The sequence below is a fragment of the Salvelinus fontinalis genome, chromosome 9 (assembly GCF_029448725.1).
Source record: "Salvelinus fontinalis isolate EN_2023a chromosome 9, ASM2944872v1, whole genome shotgun sequence".
Taxonomy (NCBI): Eukaryota; Metazoa; Chordata; class Actinopteri; order Salmoniformes; family Salmonidae; genus Salvelinus; species Salvelinus fontinalis.
The window spans coordinates 56,844,853-56,855,137 of record NC_074673.1 but is presented as its reverse complement, the minus strand read 5'-3'; the positions used below and the strand labels follow the sequence as shown (position 1 = coordinate 56,855,137).

Here is a 10,285-nt window from a genome sequence, read left to right as displayed (position 1 = left end):
AAACACAGAAAGGACATGTTGTGATTGTTGTTGTGATCATTTGGCTAGAACAGTACCCAGTGAGCACCAACTGACACAGGACGTCCATGGACGTTGATTATTAGTTGGTCCGCCCTGGCCTTGATTTTTGGGCAAGTCCATGTGGATTAAATCTGGACCAATCATAGACAACTTTTTTCGGGGCCAAATCAAGGACAGGCTTGACTGGCCTGATAGTTATCGTCTAATATTGGTCCAGACTTTGTCCATCTTGACTGACCTTGATTTGGCCCAAAAGCACACGTCCATGATTAGTTCAGATTTCTTACTGGGTAGGCTTGCATAAGGACAGAATATTACCAGGTTAGTTTTCATGTCATTTTCATGGGACAAAATATATAAAGGTTTTTATGGTGACGAGATTAAATGAGAATTGCAAAATCCAGGATTGTTTCTTTTCATGACTTTCAATCTGTCTTCACTCTCTCCATTTCTCTCTCTCTGTTTTCATACACTCAATCGCCCAATGAAAAGTGGTGTGTGTGTGTGTGTGTGTGTGTGTGTGTGTGTGTGTGTGTGTGTGTGTGTGTGTGTGTGTGAAGTACAATTAGTTCTCCCTTACAGAAATAGTTCTTCCTTAGCAAACAATTTAAGTAACGAATTTATATTACCATTTGGAAAAACTATTTCACTGGACTTCAAGGAGGGATGGGTGTTTATGTTGTCTCATTTTCCCTGTCCCACTATATCACTAATCATACATCAACAACTACAGAGCTACAGTGCCACCTCAACAACTACAGAGCAATAATGACAGTAATGTATTATAGCCCACTGATATGCTTATTGTGATACTTATGCAACCTGATTGGAATGAAAAGAGTATTTATTTGTTTCCTTCTCTTCTCATCCAATGAACGCTTCTAATGAGCGCCACAAAGACGACTGGCAGCATTCAATAGAGAGGGAGAAAAGAAATGTGGAGGATGGACAAATAATCGCCCAGCTGGTCGCCCCTGCTGCAATTACCTCGTCTGAAGTCCGACAATTACACTGACGCGCACAATGCCACGATGCTGCTGTCGAATCAATACATAATTGTCATAATTATCGTCCCTGTGTCTGTTGTCGGTCCACCGGGGACTTCCAGAAAAAGGAGAGGTGATTGAACAAACACGACAGGGTGAATGAAAGAGGGTATCACCTCACCAGACTGCGACTTTCCAAACAAAAGGTGGGCTCGATACCTGGCGTGAGGCGCGGTGGCGATGAGTCAGAAGGCTTATGGGAGGTATTAGCTGAGGTCTCCTCCTCAACGTTATACTGCCAGACGTTCAATGCAATTGAATAAGAAAGAAAGTGTTCAATTGGAATGTTTGGTGATGGTGGAACTTTGTGTCTGTATTTTGCCGTAAGAGGCTAAGATTGATCATATCATTTAATTGTTGGTAGCACTTTATGATAACTCACATAATAAATCATTTATAGTGGACTAGTAAATAGTCGATTCATCATTTATGAATTATTACTCGATTCATAAGCTTTTTAATATAGGTCCTTATTAACCATTTACTACTCATTAGTTAAGTATTTTTTTGTGGCCTCATCTCAAGCTATTTATACTTTATAAATGTTTTGAGTGACCTGTGTAATATTACTGGCAGACATTCCGCCAGTACCTGATGCTCTTTAGGGTCTCAAAATAGCCTACTTGAGTATTTCATGTCTATTGCTTCTGGTACTGTTATGTAGCCCAGACTGTTGTCTCTTTCTAATTATATGGGATATATGAATTGTCCACTTTTGACACTCTTATATAAATCCCTTGTTAATATGCATTGACTCCCTATTCTCTAATCAACTATCTGCTTGTACCTGGTACGCACAGCAGGTGTCTTAATTCGTTAGTGCGGCACTGATGAAGGCATAAGACCGAAACGTATGCTCTGTTCTTTTTAATATAGCACTTTACACACTCTGTATTCTTTCAAGCATGGATTAAATTAATGATATTATTTTTGCACCTCGGCTTCCTTGGGTTGTTCCTTTTCATGGTTTTGAGTGCGTGTACTTGTTGAACTCTACTGTCAACCTCGTGAACACATAACAATCATTAAACAGAGTGATGTAGCCTACACACGACCCCTTTGTAATAACGCATTCTATCATGGCATTTGCCTCGTGGGATACAGTTCAGCAGAAGTTGTTTAAGGATTTACACACATCAGGCAGAAATGCCTTTTGTAAACGCATTTCACGCAATTCTACGTCATTTAGGATCGATCCTATGGTTTTAGCAATGAACTTAGCCTAAGATGCTTTTGGCAAACCGGGCCCAGGTTGTTTATATTTATCTGTTTGACAGTGTCATTTTGGTCATTTGTGTCGTATTAGAATAGATTCTGATAATGTCTCCTACCTTGGTCTTGATCTGGCCCAGGGACAATAAAAAGAAGGGAGACACATATATGTATAAATATTCCAGGCTACAGTAAGCTACTGAATCAAGTTTCCAGTGGAACCGACTCACCCAATCATGAAGATAGCATGAACAGGAGTAGCCCAGGCTCCTCACCATAATGATGATAGTCTCAAAATACTTTGAAAAGTAGTGTTGCTCGTCCAGCTTGTTGAGAAAAATGGTAGCGTCAACTGCCAAATGAGTCTTCTCTTTTCCGCAGTAGCCATTTGCTTTCCAAACGTATAGCCTGGCACAGTGGACGCGTCATAATAACCATAAAACCTAGCAGTACAACCCGATAATGCTTCCAATCATTTTTTACCCTGTTCAATTTTGCGTCTGGAATTTTAGAACTACTTCGTATAAGGTCTGTGTTTCGTGTAGGCTTAACCTGGTGTGACGTTTTGATAGCCATGCAATTCTATCCCGTACAGGGTGAGTTTTCTCAATATAATTGCCTCAATTTACTCTCAAACATTCAAAATGCTAATAAGCAACAGAGAAGACCTCAGCAAGACTACAAATTCCTGCAGGAAGTGCCTACACATCATCTCTAGCCGACACTGTCAGCTACCGTTCGTCAGCGCGATCAGAGGACTTTGGCCCAGAGACCTTCTGTGCCCAATCCAAAAACTTATGTCCACTTTCTCTGTCTTAGCTAGCCACTGACTAGACTTTAGCTAGCTAGATAGCAGAGCACTAGATACATTTTTTAAAATTTGTTTTACTTAGCCTAGATAATTGTTTGTACAGTATGTTGACTTTGGTATCTATTTCAGACCTTAAGGCATTTTTCAAGGATGAGCATACAGTGGCAAGAAAAAGTATGTGAACCCTTTGGAATTACCTGGATTTCTGCATCAATTAGTCATAAAATGTTATCTGATCTTCATCTTAGTACCAACAATAGACAAACACAGAAGTAAATCAACAACAGCATGGCTTCAACAGAAGAATATACGCCTTCTGGAGTGGCCCAGTCAGTCCTGACCTCAACCCGATTGAGATGCTGTGGCCTGACCTCGAGAGCAGTTCATACCAGACATCCTAAGAATATTGCTGAACAGAAGCCGTTTTGTAAAGAGGAATGGTCCAAAATTCCTCCTAACCGTTGTGCAGGTCTGATCCGCAACTACAGAAAACGTTTGGTTGAGGTTATTGCTGCCAAAGGAGGGGTCAACCAGTTATTAAAACCAAGGGTTCACATGCTTTTCCCACCCTCCACTGTGAATGTTTACACGGTGTGTTCAATAAAGACATGAAAACGTATAATTGTTTGTGTGTTATTAGTTTAAGCAGACTGTGTTTGTCTATTGTTGTGACTTAGATGAAGATCAGATCAAATTTTATGACCAATTTACGCAGAAATCCAAGTAATTCCAAAAGGTTCCCATACTTTTTTTGCCACTGTAAGAGCATTAAAAGGGGAGAAGACCACTAAATCTGGCCATGCGGAGAAGTGCAGCTATAGTGAGGGGCAACGTACCGGTTTGGTAAGGGCCAGCATGAGGGATAAAGTTTATCCTGTGTCGGTGAGTGTAGCTATTAAGTTACGTTTGAGGATCTTAGCAATACAATGTGTTCTATACAGCTGTCAACATTCTACAAGGAAAGAGACACTTAATCAATGATATAGTCGTTAACCAGATTACCCTGGATACCAGACTTTGATGAGTGACAACTCAGTTCTAGAATGTTGTCATTGATGAGAATGAATCAAAAAATCTATTGACATTCAGAATCGACTTTGTTTAGACTTCCAGCCTGTATTGCACTTTCATGACAAGACAAATCCTCAAAGGCACAATATGTATTTATTCAGAGTGGTACATGCATTCACACAGTCTCATTGGATCCTTCCCACTATATGATTGATAATAGAAGTGATGAAATCCCAAGTTATCAATTAAAAACGTATGGAAAAACTGCACTTGTCCTCATGTGAAAATGACAGTTTATTAAGTATTCTACAGCTGTATTGTCATCAATCAAATCAAACTTTATTTATAAAGCAAATGTCTTACAAAGAATGCATTTCAAGGTGTTCAAAGTCATGCATTGAAAGGCATGTGTCACTTAACCTCCTTCCTCTTGGCAGGTCTGTATAGGTGACCAGGGGATTCTCTCTACCACATGAAACTGTCTCTGTGGAGTTTAAAAGTGTAGCCACGCAGCCTATTTTGGCGGTTCACAATATCGGCCGTACAGATGTGGAATGCGAGTGGAAGAAGCCAGCCAGTCAGTGCAGGAACCCGGCCGAAGACTACAACCCTCTGTCCAGAGAGCCCACAGAGGAGGATCTTCAGTGGCTATGGAACCATCTCTGGTGCAGGTTCAGCGGAATGGCATGTCTCCTTGAACCTGAGCCAGAACAACCGCTACCCTCCCTGTCAGTACCGGACATTGTTAAAAAACAAGTGCACCGGGGGGCATGCAGGCATCCTGGCTGGCATGGTGCTGTTGGTGGAGCAGCAGGAGGCTATATGGCAGGCAACAGTTGGACAGCACACCAACCCCAACTGGTACACCATCAGGAAAGGGAGGTAGGCGGTGTCATGACTTTCCCTCCTGGGTGAGGATCAGAGCGGAAGGGGGAGGTTGGACAGTTTTATGACGGCCGTAAATACCTTGCAGGAACTATCTATCCCACTCTGCAGAAATGAAAGTTAAAAATCCCTTTGTTACAACAGAGAGAGATTTTGCAGTACTGTAACATCAAAAGGTTGGACATTGAAATAATATTTCTAATGTAAATAATGTGGTAAATGGTTTGTAGGGCTCTAAACAATAATCATGTCCCGTGTGGCTCAATTGGTAGAGCATGGCGCTTGTAACGCCAGGGTTGTGGGTTCAATTCCCACGGGGGGACCAGGATGAATATGTATGAACTTTCCAAGTTGTAAGTCGCTCTGGATAAGAGCGTCTGCTAAATGACTTAAATGTAATGTAAATGTCAACATTGCATCTCGCCTAAAAAATGTCAAATAAGTTGTTGTTTTGTGATATCATTACGGACAGTATAACCAAATAACGGTAACTCTACAAATGTATATGTCCCAGTTATCAGATTTACATCTAAATGTTGTGGAACTTATGTGATTAACTATGAAACTATTTGTGAGAAGTTGAAATGGGATTTTGGCCTTCTAAATGAGATAATGCTTTTTTATATGAACTTTGCCAAGTCAGTAACCACGCTCACGTGAGCACAGACATTATGGCAACAGGATGGAACCGCCCTCCAAGGCGAGTGCTTAAAAGGACTCGCTGAAGAATTAACATATTGGACCAGACAATGTGAAGCGGTGGCTACACGGCTGAGAATTGGTATAAAACTAAAGACCAGAAGAAAAACAGCGCGAGCTGAATATGGCAAAATGGTTTGAAACTACAATACCAGAAACTTGTTAGACCCTCTGAAAGAGGAAGAAGACTACACAGGAACATTCAGCCTGCAGCTGTTTATGCACTGTTAGCCTAGGAAACTCGACCGAAGACGAGAGACAAAGAACAATTTCCTCTCACCACTATAGGTATCTCTAGGATATATATTCTAAACAAACAGAGAGAAGGACAAGGCCTGCTGAACACCGCATGGTACACCTCTGGAAGATACGTAATAACAGACACTCCAAGACCAAGAAGCTATGACTACAAAGGACATGGTGATCTCCGGTGGACAACTGGAGACATACACAACCAGAGACTTTCTGTCAAACTATTCGCCACAGACTGATCGGGCGATTTCAACAGAGCGAGACGACAAAGACATACAAGCATAAATATATACTTTGCACTTCTAAATCCGAATTAGGCGGTTGTTAGGGTGCTAATTATCCACATTTACAATGAGCGTATTATTCAACTGTATGTACGATAGTTGAATTTCTTTGTCTCTCCTCCTCCTGCTCTTTCATTCCCCATCCTCTTTCATTGTGTAACCAGCCGTCATATCGGGTTAGTCCACTAGGGACTTTTCATTGCATCATGTTAATACTCAGTGTATAATCTATCCTGTGTGTGTGTTTATGTATTTCTGTGTGATTATTTCATTAGTTAGTAAATAAATAATGAAGCCAATTTGTGTATCGCTGATTCATCATGGAGACTAGGGTTCGTGCAGATTTATAGGATATTACAACGTTCAGAGTGAGATTGATGAGGTAGATAAGAATTCATGAATTGACTGACTGATGTAAGAGATATTTATATCTTTTATTAGGAATCAAGGTAAGACCCAGATGCAGACTTTCAAAGTAACAATGTTTATTGGAGCAACAGGGGCAGGCAAAGACAGGTCAAGGCAGGCAGGGGTTGATAATCCAGAGTAAGGCAAAGGTACAGGATGGCAGGCAGACTCAGGGTCAGGAACAGGTAGAGTTCAGTAATTCAGAGGTGGAACAAAGGTACAGGATGGCAGGCAGACTCAGGGTCAGGAACAGGTAGAGTTCAGTAATTCAGAGGTGGAACAAAGGTACAGGACGGCAGGCAGGCTCATTGTCAGGGACAGGCAGAGAGGTCAGGCGGGTGTGTACAGGGTCAGGACAGACAAAGGTCAAAGGTCAAAAACCAGGAGGATGAGAAAAGAGAGGCTAAAAAGATAGGAGCTGACATGAAAAATGCTGGTATGCTTGAAAAAACAAAACAAACTGGCAACAAACAGACAGAGAAGTGGGAAGATGGGCGACACCTGAAGGGGGGTGGAGACGTGAAACAGATCAGGGCGTGACATCTTTAGAGTTTAGTTCGGGAGATAGTAACTTGTTAAATAACTTTTCCCGTGGTGCCCAAAGATTATTAATGAGTTAATTGTTACATGATTAATATAATCATCGTAATAATTAAAAATTGTTAATTGATTTGATAAAATAACAGTCAAACACATTAATGATGGCAACGTCACGACAACGGCCAGCAATTATGGAGCAGTGGTTAGGGCCAAGCACGTTACTCTGTCACTGCTAAAAGGGTCCTCAGATCACAGTTGTTGGATGGGGTGTTGTCTGTAAAGTGGTGCACATATAACGAAGAGGAGGGCACCAGACCATCCAGTGAGGCATCAAGGCAAATGGCTACCGGGATGGATGTGCAGGAGTCAGGGCTTTGGGTCAAGGGGTCTGGGATCCTGGGTGCCTCACTGGATGGTCTGGTGGGCAACACAGCAGAGGTGGAGGTCAAGTGTCCCTATGGTGCAAGGGACCTTACCATTGAGGAGGCAGTGAAGTCAAAGGATGTCTATATCAAGGAGGGAGGTTCTTACAGCCTGTAAGATGAAGGATGAAGACCATCCTTACTGGCACGAGATTCAAGGTTAGTTCGACATCACTGGAAGGGACACCTGCTTCTTCATTGTGTGGACCACCAAAGCCTCCTTTACTATCCCCATCCAGCGTGACAACCTCTGACAGACTCAAAGTGCTCCTCCTGTCAGTGCCTCTTTTCAGGGAAGCCAATGGTCCAAAAATATTCATACACACACACACACTAGACTCCCAGAATAGGTTACATTACATACAAGTTTGGCTCAAAGCAGCCAACTAAAGTAATGTAGTTAATGTAAGTTCAATCACAAAGGCTGGTCTGAGTACATCTCCTCAGTTTCATTTAGTAGTACAACACAATCCACATCACATTTTATTATGGGCACAGTGGCAATGTAGATCTGTTATGTTCAAATAACAGATATACATGTTATGTAGATGTGTTATGTTATGCTTCTTAACCCCTGTGTCTTACTTGCTGAAGGACCCAGTCATCCCTGCTTATACCTGACATTGTTGAAAAACAAGTGAACAATGAATAAAGATCATACAAAAACAATAGGCTCCCAGAATAGGACATATTACATTAAAGTTTTTCTCAAAGCAGCCAACTAACGTAGTTAACGTAATTTCAATCACAAAGGCTGGTCTGGCACATTGGCACAGAATGTCCATGCACTGGATGGCCTAAGGGATGCACTCCCATTGTACTGGAAAACAAAGAGACATTTGGTCAGTAGTAGATCTTTTTCCATCCTGTATCACCATCTTTATCGGGACAGGAAACGCATTGTTCATCATACTCAACACCCAATCCTCCTGTCTCATTGTTTGTTCTTGTTTCCCAATCAACAGTCTGGATCTTCCTCTTCTGCCATGGTGAATGAGCTACCTTTTCTGGTGAATACAGGGCCATATCTCTTTCCCACCAGCAAATGGTAGCTACAGACCCAAGTGTTGTCACTCGGGTCTGTAGCTAGTAAAAGTTACTTTTACTAGCAAGCTAAGTTGATTACTGAAATGGTAACATCTATATGAAAATACCATAACCCACAGACTTGACTGTAGTAATGGTATAATAGACTGGGCTTTGGTCTATCTGCATGTGTAAAACCCTACTCTGTGGATGGGACATTTCTGCTGGGATGGAGGAACTATCTGGAACGCTCAACTAGATGATCAGGACAGTCTAGGGTACTATTTTCCAAAGAGGTGAAGTACTGCGATTAGCTATACGACTGTTTTTGTGATTCTAATTCTCAAGAGGAAAGTTACAATCCTCAGCCGTCAGGTCACTGAGGAGGACCAACAGTGATAGGGGGAACGTCTGAAAGGGATTGACATGCAGGGATGTAACATAGGGATTTGGGGCACTGACCAGCAGACCACGATTTCTACATTCAGGTCCTATATCTGTGGCAGGCGATGTTAGAAAAGGCAAAATTTCACTGCTGTGTCAGGGTAGTTGGGAACACTGTCTACTAGCCCAGTCTGAAAAGTAAATGCCTCAGGCTAGCTTAATTTCCATCCCTTGCTGACATTTCTAACTGACTTCACAGGTCATTTGATTAGTCAAATGACAAAGCACTCATGGAACAAAACTGTTTCTATGTTTTGTATGGGGACAAAACAGAGATGTTTGTTCTAGGTCCCAAGAAACAAAGAGATCTTCTGTTGAATCTGACAATTAATCTTGATGGTTGTACAGTCATCTCAAATAAAACTGTGAAGGACCTCGGCGTTACTCTGGACCCTGATCTCTCTTTTGACGAACATATCAAGACTGTTTCAAGGACAGCTTTTTTCCATCTACATAACATTGCAAAAATCTGAAACTTTCTGTCCAAAAATGATGCCGAAAAATGTCTCCATGCTTTTGTTACTTCTAGGTTAGACTACTGCAATGCTCTACTTTCCGGCTACCTGGATAAAGCACTAAATAAACTTCAGTTAGTGCTAATACGGCTGCTAGAATCCTGACAAGAACCAAAAAATGTGATCATATTACTCCAGTGCTAGTCTCTCTACACTGGCTTCCTGTTAAGGCGAGGGCTGATTTCAAGGTTTTACTGCTAACCTACAAAGCATTACATGGGCTTGCTCCTACCTATCTTTACGATTTGGCCCTGCCGTACATACCTACACGTACGCTACAGTCACAAGACGCAGGCCTCCTTATTGTCCCTATAATTTCCAAGCAAACAGCTGGAGGCAGGGTTTTCTCCTACAGAGCTCCATTTTTATGGAATCGTCTGCCTACCCATGTGAGAGACGCAGAATCGGTCTCAACCTTTAAGTCTTTACGGAAGACTCATCTCTTCAGTGGGTCATATGATTGAGTGTAGTCTGGCCCAGGAGTGTGAAGGTGAACGGAAAGGCTCTGGAGGAACAAACTGCCCTTGCTATCTCTGCCTGGCCGGTTCCCCTCTCTCCACTGGGATTCTCTGCCTCTAACCCTATTACAGGGGCTGAGTCACTGGCTTACTGGTGCTCTTCCATGCCGTCCCAAGGAGGGGTGCGTCACTTGAGTGGGTTGAGTCACTGACGTGATCTTCCTGTCTGGGTTGGCGCCCTCCTTGGGTTG

At 42.2% G+C, this 10,285-nt stretch overlaps 1 non-coding gene across 1 annotated transcript; it reads left to right on the top strand.

Annotated features, from left to right (window-relative positions):
- Positions 1-5,236: 5,236 nt before the first annotated feature.
- Positions 5,237-5,309, top strand: trnat-ugu (transfer RNA threonine (anticodon UGU)). The gene has a single exon. It is a non-coding gene; the product is annotated as a tRNA-Thr (tRNA).
- The last annotated feature ends 4,976 nt before the right edge of the window (positions 5,310-10,285 follow it).